This window comes from Ursus americanus, chromosome 4 (genome assembly GCF_024610735.1).
Source record: "Ursus americanus isolate L20-20 chromosome 4, mUrsAme1.1.p, whole genome shotgun sequence".
NCBI classification, from domain to species: domain Eukaryota; kingdom Metazoa; phylum Chordata; class Mammalia; order Carnivora; family Ursidae; genus Ursus; species Ursus americanus.
In genome coordinates this window covers 38,271,669-38,282,277 of record NC_142130.1, presented here as the reverse complement: position 1 = coordinate 38,282,277, position 10,609 = coordinate 38,271,669, and positions in this window count along the sequence as shown.

The following is a 10,609-nucleotide window of genomic DNA, read 5'->3' as shown; positions in this document are numbered from 1 at the left end:
AATCTAGTATTAAGCAACTCACCACTATTAGAAAAGTAGTCCCAGCAGAGCAAAAGTCCCACCAGAAACATCTCCTCTTCTTGCCTGACAGAGGTGAGAAAAAGAAGAAAAAAGGTTTCTATGTTGTGATAACATTATAAGAGACAAAGACCATATTAGGAGCACCATGCAGGAGCTTGACCTTCTTGCTTCTTTCCTGTTTTACTCCTTGTAGTAAGTCATCTGCATATATTTCAACAAGTTATCAGAACAGTAGCACACTCATCCAATCTTTCTCAGTAAATTATGGCTTCTCTGACATAATCAGTAAGAAGTTAAATGTTACAATCTTTCCAGATTAGGAAACCACAGATACGTTGAGTCTCTTCACTAAGAAGATGACATTTACTGGTTTTCATCAATAGATCTGAATCTTTGAGATCTAGCATTAGACAATTTTTTCTTAAACATGACAACAAAAGCACAGGCCAAGGAAGATCATTAAAATTTAATATTTCTGTATGTCAAAAGATACAATCAAGGAAGTAAAAAGACAACACACAACATGGGAGTCTATATTTGTAAATCATATATTCCATATGGGATTTATATCTAGAATATATAAAGAATTCTTATAACTCAATAATAAATAGACAAGAAACCCAATTTAAAACGAGCAAAGAATCTGAAAAGACATTTCTCCAAAGCAAATACATGAATGACCAATAAACACATTAAAAAATGTTCAACATCAGTAGCCATCAGGGAAATGAAAGTCAAATCCACAAAGATATACCACTTCATACCCACTAACAAGGCTGAAATAATAACAAGTGTTGATGAAGATATGGAGAAATTGGAACACTCATATACTGCTGGTGGGAATGTAAAATTGTGCAGCAATTTTGGAAAAGAGTTTTGGTGATCCTCAAAAGATTACACAGAGGATTATCATATGACCCAGCAATTCCACACCAGATATATAGCAGATAGAAATTAAAATACATGTGCACATAAAAACTTGTGCATGAATGTTCATAGCTGTATTATTCATAATAGCCAGAAAATAGAAACAATGTGAATGTCCATCAACTGAAGAAACATGTGGTATACCCAAATAATAAAAATCATTTGACACTAAAAAGAAAATAAAATACTGATACATGCCACAACATTGATAAACCTTGAAAACATTATGCTAAGTGAAAGACATAGGTTACATTGTATTATTCCATCTTTGTGAAATGTCCCAACTAAGCAAATCCACAGAAACCAAAAATAGAATGGTGATTACCCAGGTTTGGGGTGAGGTGGGGGAGGAATGGGGAATGATCGCTAATGTGTACAGGATTTCTTTTTAGAGTGTTGAAAATACTCCAAAATTAGATTGTGGTGTGGTTGCAGAACTGTGAATATACAAAAAAAAAAAAAAAAAAAAAAAAAACCCAAGAAACAAACAAACAAAAAAAGACAACACTGAATACGCACTGAGTTAATCTTATAGTATGTGAAATACATGTTAATAAAACTATTTTTAAAAAATACATAATTGAGTATGTTTAAAACACTTAGCCTTGAGGCACCTGGGTGGCCCAGTAGGTTAGGTGTCCAACTCTTGGTTTTGGCTCAGGTAGTGATGATCTCACAGTCGTGGGATCAAGCTCCATGTTGGGCTCTGTGCTCAGCACAGAGTCTGCTTAAGTTTCTCTCTCCCTTTCTGCCTCTGCCCTATACCCCACTCATACTCTCTCTCTCCCTCTCAAATAAATAAATAAATCTTTAAAATTTTTTTTTTAAAAACACTTAGCCTCATGCTTAAAGAACAAGAAATTTCCTGACACCAACCAAAAGGAACAAGACAAACCAAAAACAAGAAAAAACCATCTTCCATAGTCCAAACCATAGATTCTTAACTGGGTTTAAGGATAGGCAAAAATGATACCTTGAACTCAGTTCAAATTTGCTTTCACTTTGGTTTACTCACAAAGCAATAAATAAGTAGGCTACAGAATATAAATGAGAAAAGATGCAGGAGGAGCTCTACTAATCCCTTTGTGTATCATGGACGCACACTTCAAATTTATTGATCTTGGTAGTCCATACAGAGTTAAATATTACAGGTCAGAGGATCATGAAACTATAAACTCACTGTCTAGTATATTGTAGCCTCAAAACCTAGAAACAACACACAATAGACCTAATAACAAAAGATATGTTTCTTTAAAAAAGCTGTTTAACAAACATTAAAAGAAAACATGCTAGGAAGAAAGTGTAATGGAATCTAATCAAGAAAGAATGAGGACTCAGTATTGGAAATTCAAAAGGAAATATAAACATCTATGGGGATTAAAATAATATTCTAAGAAAATACTTATGTGCAATAAATTTTAAATTTGAAAGGAAATGCAATATTTTTCTAAGTAAAGTTGAATTATCAAAAAATTTTCAAGTAGAAGGAGAAAATTTAAGTAACCAATAATCATAGAATAAATTGGAAAACTTATAAAAGATCTGTACACACCACAACCATAACCCCAAGAAACCAGATCATGTGATTTTATAGGTGAGTTTTAGCAAATCTGGAAGAACAGACAATTCAAATCTGGAAGAAAAGATAGTTCATATATAAACTGTCCCAGGGCACAAAAGAAGATAGTAGGTTTCAAAAATCATTTTATAAAGCTAACATAATACTGATACCAAAAGTTGATAAATATAAAACAAGAAAAAGTAATAACAGACCAATCTCACTTGTTACTAAAATATAAACATCCTAAATATATTAGCATAACTGGTCCCAGATTGCATTAAAAGACAAATACAGGATGATGAAGTAAGGTCTATTCTAGGAATGGATTACTGATTTAACATTTAAAAATCTATGGATGTAACATGAATAAATTAATGGATACAATCATATGATTATTTCAATAGATTCCACACATTATTTTATAAAATTCAAAAGCCAATTAAAATCTTTTGTAAAATGGAAAGGGAAAGAAACTTCCTTATCATAGAAATTATTCTGTGATATATTCTTATTCATATATTAGAAACCAAAATTAAGCATTGCACTTAATGGGACATTCCCATTATATTCAGAAATAAAATGACATCTGTAATCCTCATAATTATTAAACATTGTTTGCCAGCCCTGTTCAATATTAGAAAAAAAGAATTAAAGTATAAATATTATAAAGATAGAGGAAAATTATCATTACAATTGTCTATCAAGAAAAATGAAACTATTCTGAAAATCTATTTAATCTAATAAGAAAATAAAAAAGATGGCAAGAGAAAAGAGAAATACGATTATCTTTCCTACATATTAGCATTAGCTATTTAGAAAATATATTATGAAAAAAGATCCAGTTCACAACAACAATAAAATTCATAAATTACATAAGAATAACATTTTTAAACAAATATACTCAACAAATAAGAAAAAAATTCCAAACATAACCAAGGGACATAAAAAATGACTTTAATAAATTTACATTAAAACTCATGACAACTATATTTACTTGCTGAATGTTAGGCACTGGGCTGAATTCTTCACAAATATTATATCATTTCCTTATCTCAATAACTCAGTTGAATAATTATGTTTCTCTTCATTTTACAAATGAAAACACTAAAGATCACAGAGGACAGATCACTTTTCCAAGGACACAGACTTTAAAGGTAAGGACAACATTCAGATCCAGCTCTATCTGACTCAAGTTCTAGGCTTGCAATCACTATGTAATACTAAAGAGACTGAAAATTAAAATGGGTGGAGGAACCAATCAGGTGACTTGAATGATTAAGGAGAGGCGGGAAAGTGCAGGGAAAATGAATGTATGTCCTGCCTGAACTGGGCAACCACTACTCACAGGCAATTGTTGATATGTGGAATTATGGGCTCAGTGTTGACACATTTTCCAATTCTTCAGAAGAAACTAGACATCTGATGTGGATATACAAGTTGCCATTTTCAAAACTTTAAGGGGGGGAGGGTAGGGAGTGATGTCAGTGAAAGTGGCAGAGTAGGTAGCTCCAGGGATTCATTCTTCCATAAAAACAATGAAAAAATGAGGGAAAACTGTCAGTCACCTTTTTCAGAATTCTGAAAAATGGACAAAGGTAATAGCAATGAAGCGAATGCTGAACCAAGGAGGCAACTAACAAAGAGTAAGAGACCAGGGCAGCATTTTTACTTGTCCTTGCTCTCTGCGTCTCACCTCAGCAGCAGTTTTGAAGACAGCAGTCCATGTTCACAGTATGGGATCATAGTCCTTCATTCATAGAGGGGGCAGAGCACAACTTGTTCTCAAAGAATTCTGTTTGTATTTTGATTGGTCGAGGGATACCTGAAGAACTGACATAAGGTGTCCAATGGAACAAATATCTAGACAGAAGATAAATGAGAAAATATTGAACCTTGAACAACACTATAAACCAACTAGATCTAACAGACATATAAAGAACATTCCACCCAACAATAGCAGATATACATTCTTCTCATGAAGCATTCTCCAACATTCTCCATATATTGGGACCCAAATCAAGTCTTAATAAATTTTAAAATATTTAAATCACACAAATAACTTCTCTGAACACAGTGGAATGAAACTATAAGTCAATAACAAGGAAAACTGAAAATTCCACAAATATTAGGAAATTAAATGATATACTTTTAAATAACCAGTGGGTCAAAGAAGAAATTTCAAGAGAAATGTAATGCTCTGAGATGGATTAAAATACCTTGAGACAGATGAAACTGAAAATACAACATACCAACTTCTGGGATGCAGCAAACAAAATGCTCAGAAAGAAATTTACAGCTTTAAATTCCTACATTAATAAAGAAGAAAGATCTCAAATCAGTAACCTAACTTTACATCTTAAAGATTTTTAAGGAAAGCAAACTAAACCTTAATTTAGAAGCTGGATGAAAATTCTATTCTAAAAAATAGAGCAGAGATAAATTAAATAGAATATAGAAAAACAATAGAGAGGATCAATGAAAGTCGGTCCTTTAAAAAGATCAATAAAATTGATAAACCTTTAGCTACGCTGATAAAAAAAGAAAGAGAGAGAGAGAGAAGTAGTAAATAACTAAAGCCAGAAATGAAAGTGGGGACATTACTACAAATCTTACAGAAGTAAAAAGGATTATAAAAAGAATTCTATGAGCAACTGTACAGGGAAAAAAAAAAGACAACCTAGATGAAAAGGACAAATTCCTAGAAATACACTACCAAAGCAGACTCAAGAAGAAATAGAAAAAAATCTCAACAGACCTGTAACACATAAACAGTTTGAATTGGTAATCAACTCCCCCCCCCCCAAATCTAGGAACAGATGACCTCACTGATGAATTCTACCAACAATAATTTACAGAAAAATTAACACCAAGCCTTCTCAAATTCTTTCAAAGATTAAAGGAGGGAACACTTTTTAACTCATTCTATAAGCCAGCATTGCCCTGATACCAAAACCAGACAATAACAAGAAAACTACAAACTAATATCTCTTATGAATATAGATGTAAAAATTTTCAACAAAATACTAGCTAACTGAATCCAGAAACACATTAAAAGCATCACATTCTGTGACCAAATAGGATTTATTCCAGGAATGTAAAGGTGGTTTACCACACAAAAACAAATTAACGTAATATATCACATTAACAGAATGAGGGAGATTAAGGAGGGCAAGTGATGTAATGAGCATTGGGTATAATATAAGACTGGTGAATCACTGACCTCTACCTCTGAAACTAATAATACATTATATGTTAATTAATTGAATTTAAATAAAATTAAATAAATAAATAATTTTTTAAAAAGGAATGCAGGAGAAAAAACACATAATCATCTCAATTGATACATAAAAAGAATTTTAAAATTTCCATACACTTTCCTGATTAAAAAAAAAAAAAACAAAACTCAGAAAACAAAGGAACAGAGGGCACTTCCTGAATCTGATAAAGAGCGTTGGTGAAAAAATCCATATCTTACTCAGTAGTGAAAGCCTTCCCTTATGATCAGAAACAGGACAAGAATGCCCACTTTCACCACTTCTATTATTGTCCTGGAAGATCTAGTAAGAGTAATTAGGCAAAAAAAAGAAATAAAAGAAATAAAAGGCATCCAAATTGGAAAAGAAAAATAAAACCATCCCTTTTCACAAACGACATGATCTTGTATATAGAAAACCTTTTAAAACCCAACAAAAAACTATTAGCAATAAGCAAGTTTAGCAAAGTTGCAGAACAGATCAACTCACAAAAATTAGCTGTATTTCCATATACTACCAATGAACAACTGAAAAAACAAAATTAAGAAAACAATTTCATTTACAATAGCATCCCCCCCAAAAAAGAAAAGAAAGAACCCAAACTTGATGAAACCTTGATCTTAGACTTCTAGCCTCTAGAACTGTAAGAAAATTAATTTCTGCTGTTTTAAGTCACCCAGACTGTGGTATTTTGTCATGGCAACCCTAGCAAACTAATGTAATGTTTAGATAGAAAGAAGAAAAAAAAAAAAGAAACAGTATTTTCAACAAATGGTGCTGAGACAACTGAATATCCACATGCAAAAGACTGAAGTTGGACCCCTATCTCATACTACATACAAGAATTAAAGATATCAAATACATAAATACAAAAGCTAAAACTCTCAGAAGGAAACAAAGGTCTAAATCTTCACAACCTTGGATTAGATAATGGTTTCGTAAATGAGACAACAGAAGTGCAAACAACAAAAGAAAAAAACAGATAAACTGGATTTCATCAAAATTTAAAACTCTGTGCATCAAAGGACACTACCAAAGTAAAGATAGCATGGAAGAATATATTTACAAAACATATATCTGATAATGGTTTAGCACCAGAATATATAAAGAACTCTGACAATCTCCAAAAGACAAATGACTCAATTTAAAAATGGGCAAAGTTGGGGCGCCTGGGTGGCACAGCGGTTAAGCGTCTGCCTTCAGCTCAGGGCGTGATCCCGGGGTTGTGGGATCGAGCCCCATATCAGGCTCCTCCACTATGAGCCTGCTTCTTCCTCTCCCACTCCCCCTGCTGTTCCCTCTCTCGCTGGCTGTCTCTATCTCTGTCAAATAAATAAAATCTTTAAAAAAAATAAAAAATAAAAAATAAATAAAAAAAAATAAAAATGGGCAAAGAACTTGAGTAGATATTTCTTCAAAGAAAATATAAAAATGGCCAACAAGCAAAGAAAAAGATGCTCAACATCCTTAGTCATCAAGGAATCAAAACCATGCAAAGATATCACTTCACATTTAGTATGATGACTATAACCCAAATATGGAAAATAACAAGTATTGGTAAGGACGTGGAGAAATTATATTACTGATGGTAACACGAAATGGTGCAACTGCTGGGGAAAACAGTCTAGCTGTTCCTTAGAAGTTAAATATAGAAATGCCATGATTCAGCAATTCATGTCTATGTACATACCCCAAAGAATTAAAAACGAGTACTCACATACCTGCACACTAATGTTCATAGGTGTACTATTCACAATAGCCAAAAAGTGAAAACAACACAAATGTCCACCAACAGAAGAATGGATAAAGAACATGTGTTACAAACATTACAGTGGAATATTATTCAACCATAAAAAGGAATAAATTATTAAAACATGCTATAATATAGATGAACCTCAAAAAACATGTGCTAAGTAATTCAAAATTCAGTCACCAAATACCATGTATTGTATGATTCCATTTATTTGAAATGTCCAGAAGAGGCAAATCCATAAAACAGAAAGCAGATTTGTGGTTTCAAGGGACTGTGGGGAGGGGATAATGAGGAGGGACTGCTTAATGGGTATGAGGTTTTCTTTGGGGGTGATGAAATCTTTGAAACTTGACAGAAGTAGTTGTACAATGTTGTGAATGTACTAAATGCTACTGAACTGTATACTTTGAAATTATTAATTTTATGTTATGTGAATTTCACCTAAAAAAAAACCCCAACATTACTTCATTTGAAATGTATTCAATTATTAGATCCCTCTCTCTTCTCCAATAATGTTAAAATAGCAACTAAGCTTCAAATGTTAAAAAAAAAAACAATTAAAAACTTAATGGGAGCTGTATTAGTCTGCTAGGACTAAAAGAAAATACCTAGACTGGGTAACTTAGAACAACAAAAATTTATTTTCTTACAGTTCTCACAGTGAGAAAAATTTATTTCTCATAGGCTAGAAGTTCAGGATCAAGGTGTTAGCAAGTTTGATTTCTCCTGAAGAGTTTCTCATTGGCTTATAGATAGCTGTCTTCTACCTGTGTCCTCACAGGGCCTTTTCTTTGGGTGTTCTGTCCTTTCCTCTTCTTATAAGGGCAACAGTTAGATCAGATTAGGGCCCCACTCCTATGTCCGCCCTTAGGCTTAAGGTTAATTGCCTCTTTAAAGGCCCTATCCCCAGGGGCCTAAAGGGTTAGGGCTTCAACTTAAGAGTTTTGGGGGAACACAATTCAGTCCATAACAGAGATCAATGAAACAACATCAGCAAATCAGACTCATACACATCCTCTGTGTAGAAGATTTTCCTTAAATTAATATTTAAATTTAAACAATTTCAACAAATTTTTTGTGGATGTCATTGTTGGAATTGAACAAAATTATGCCAAAGTTACTTGGAAGAGCAAATATATGAAGTAGTCACAAATTATTTTTAAAGAAAACAAATGAAAGGGAATTTGCTATATGAGATATTAATGTATAGTACATTAATGTATAGTACAGTAGTGTATACTACAACAACAAAAAAAAACAGTCTGAGAGAAACACCAGAACAGGTCATTTTTTCTTGATGAAACAGGAATGAAATGTCCAGAAATAGACTCAAGTATGTACTAGAGAATGTTATATGGAAAAGCTAGTATTTAAAATCAATGGAGAAATCTTTTTTTTTTTTTCCAAAGAAAGGCATTGGAATATTTAGATAACCTTTTACAAATAAGATTCGGTTAGATTTCTATCACAAACCATCTACCAAAATAAAATACAGAAAGCTTAAAGCTTTAAGTGTTTAAAAAATACACACATACCTACAAACACATGCATACAAGCATGCTACATAAAGAAGTCCTACAAATCAATAAGGATAAGACAAACAATCCAATATAAAGATGGGAAAAAGATGTGACTAGGCACTTTGTAAAAAAGGATATCTAAATGGCCAACATTTAAATTCTGTAAAAGGGCTCAACATCATTAGTCATAAGGAAAAAACAAATGAAAACTCCAATGAGAGCCAACAAACCAGAACAACCAACAGTAAAAGGCAAACGTGCAAAGTAACTTGAATTCCTTTATGCATTGCTAGTGAGAGTGTAAACTGGTCCTACCATTTTGGGAAACTATCTGGCAGTATTTACTGAAGCCAAATAGAGTCTATTCTATGACCCAGGAACCCTATACTCTGGTATATTCCAGAGAAATAAGCACTCATGTCCACCAAAAGACACATACAAAAAAGTTCTTCATAGTTCGAAGCTGTAAACAATTCAATGTCAAGCAACATCAGAACTGATCAATAGTTTGTGGTATAGCCATACAATGGAATACTGCTCAGCAATCATAAATAATTTTTACTACTACATGTAAGAATATAGTCGAGTCTCACAGATATAGTGATGAATAAGAGACCAGAACAAAAGTCATATTATATGATGTTCAAAAGCCAGAAAAATTCAGCTATGAAAACACAGATCAGAACAGTACCTAACTTTGAGAAGGGTATTCACTGGGTGGGGACACAGGGAAACCTGCTAGAGTACTGGAAACAGTCTATCTCGTGATCTGGGTGCTCTAGGTATGGATGGATACATACCTAAAAATTCATCAAGCTTCACACTTCTTAAGTTTTGAGCACTTAAGTTTCTATATGAAAAAAGGAAACACACACATACTGAAAAGTACTAAAAGAAAATACAGACAGGGAACATTTATGTAATCTTAAGAGAGAGAGAAGGTCTTTGTAAACATGACCCAAAGATAAAATCTAGAAAGAGAAAAACGAATTTAACTCCATAAAAATTAAAAAAAAAAAAACTTCTACATGGCAAATAAGCTAGGAAACTTTTTTTGCAATTATATAACAAATAATTAAAAATTTTAATATATGGGGAGAATTAAAAATTTTAATATATAGGAAACTCTCACAAATCAATAAGGAAAAGACAAGGGCATGACAAGAACATTTACCAAAAACAAAAATAAATCACCATTAAACATATATAGAGAATACAAATTAAAACAAGATACTATCTTTCACTTATCAGACAGGCAAAAATAAAAATATATTCAGAATTGGTGTTGGTAGAGGGAAATAGTACTACTGGTGGAGCCATAAAATGACTCAACTTTTCTGAAGGGCATTTTAAAGTATAGTACTTTCCAAAGATCAGAATGAGCACATTTCCTTAGCCAAGCAATTCCACAACTAAAAATTCATCTTAAGGAAAAAAACATGACAAGCTTGTAAAATGTCTGTACAATGATGGTCACTGCAGCACTCTTAAAAGCAACAAAATAAATTCATATAATAGATTACATATAAATTTTAAAATAGCTACTCTTTATGAAGCACATATGAACTAATTA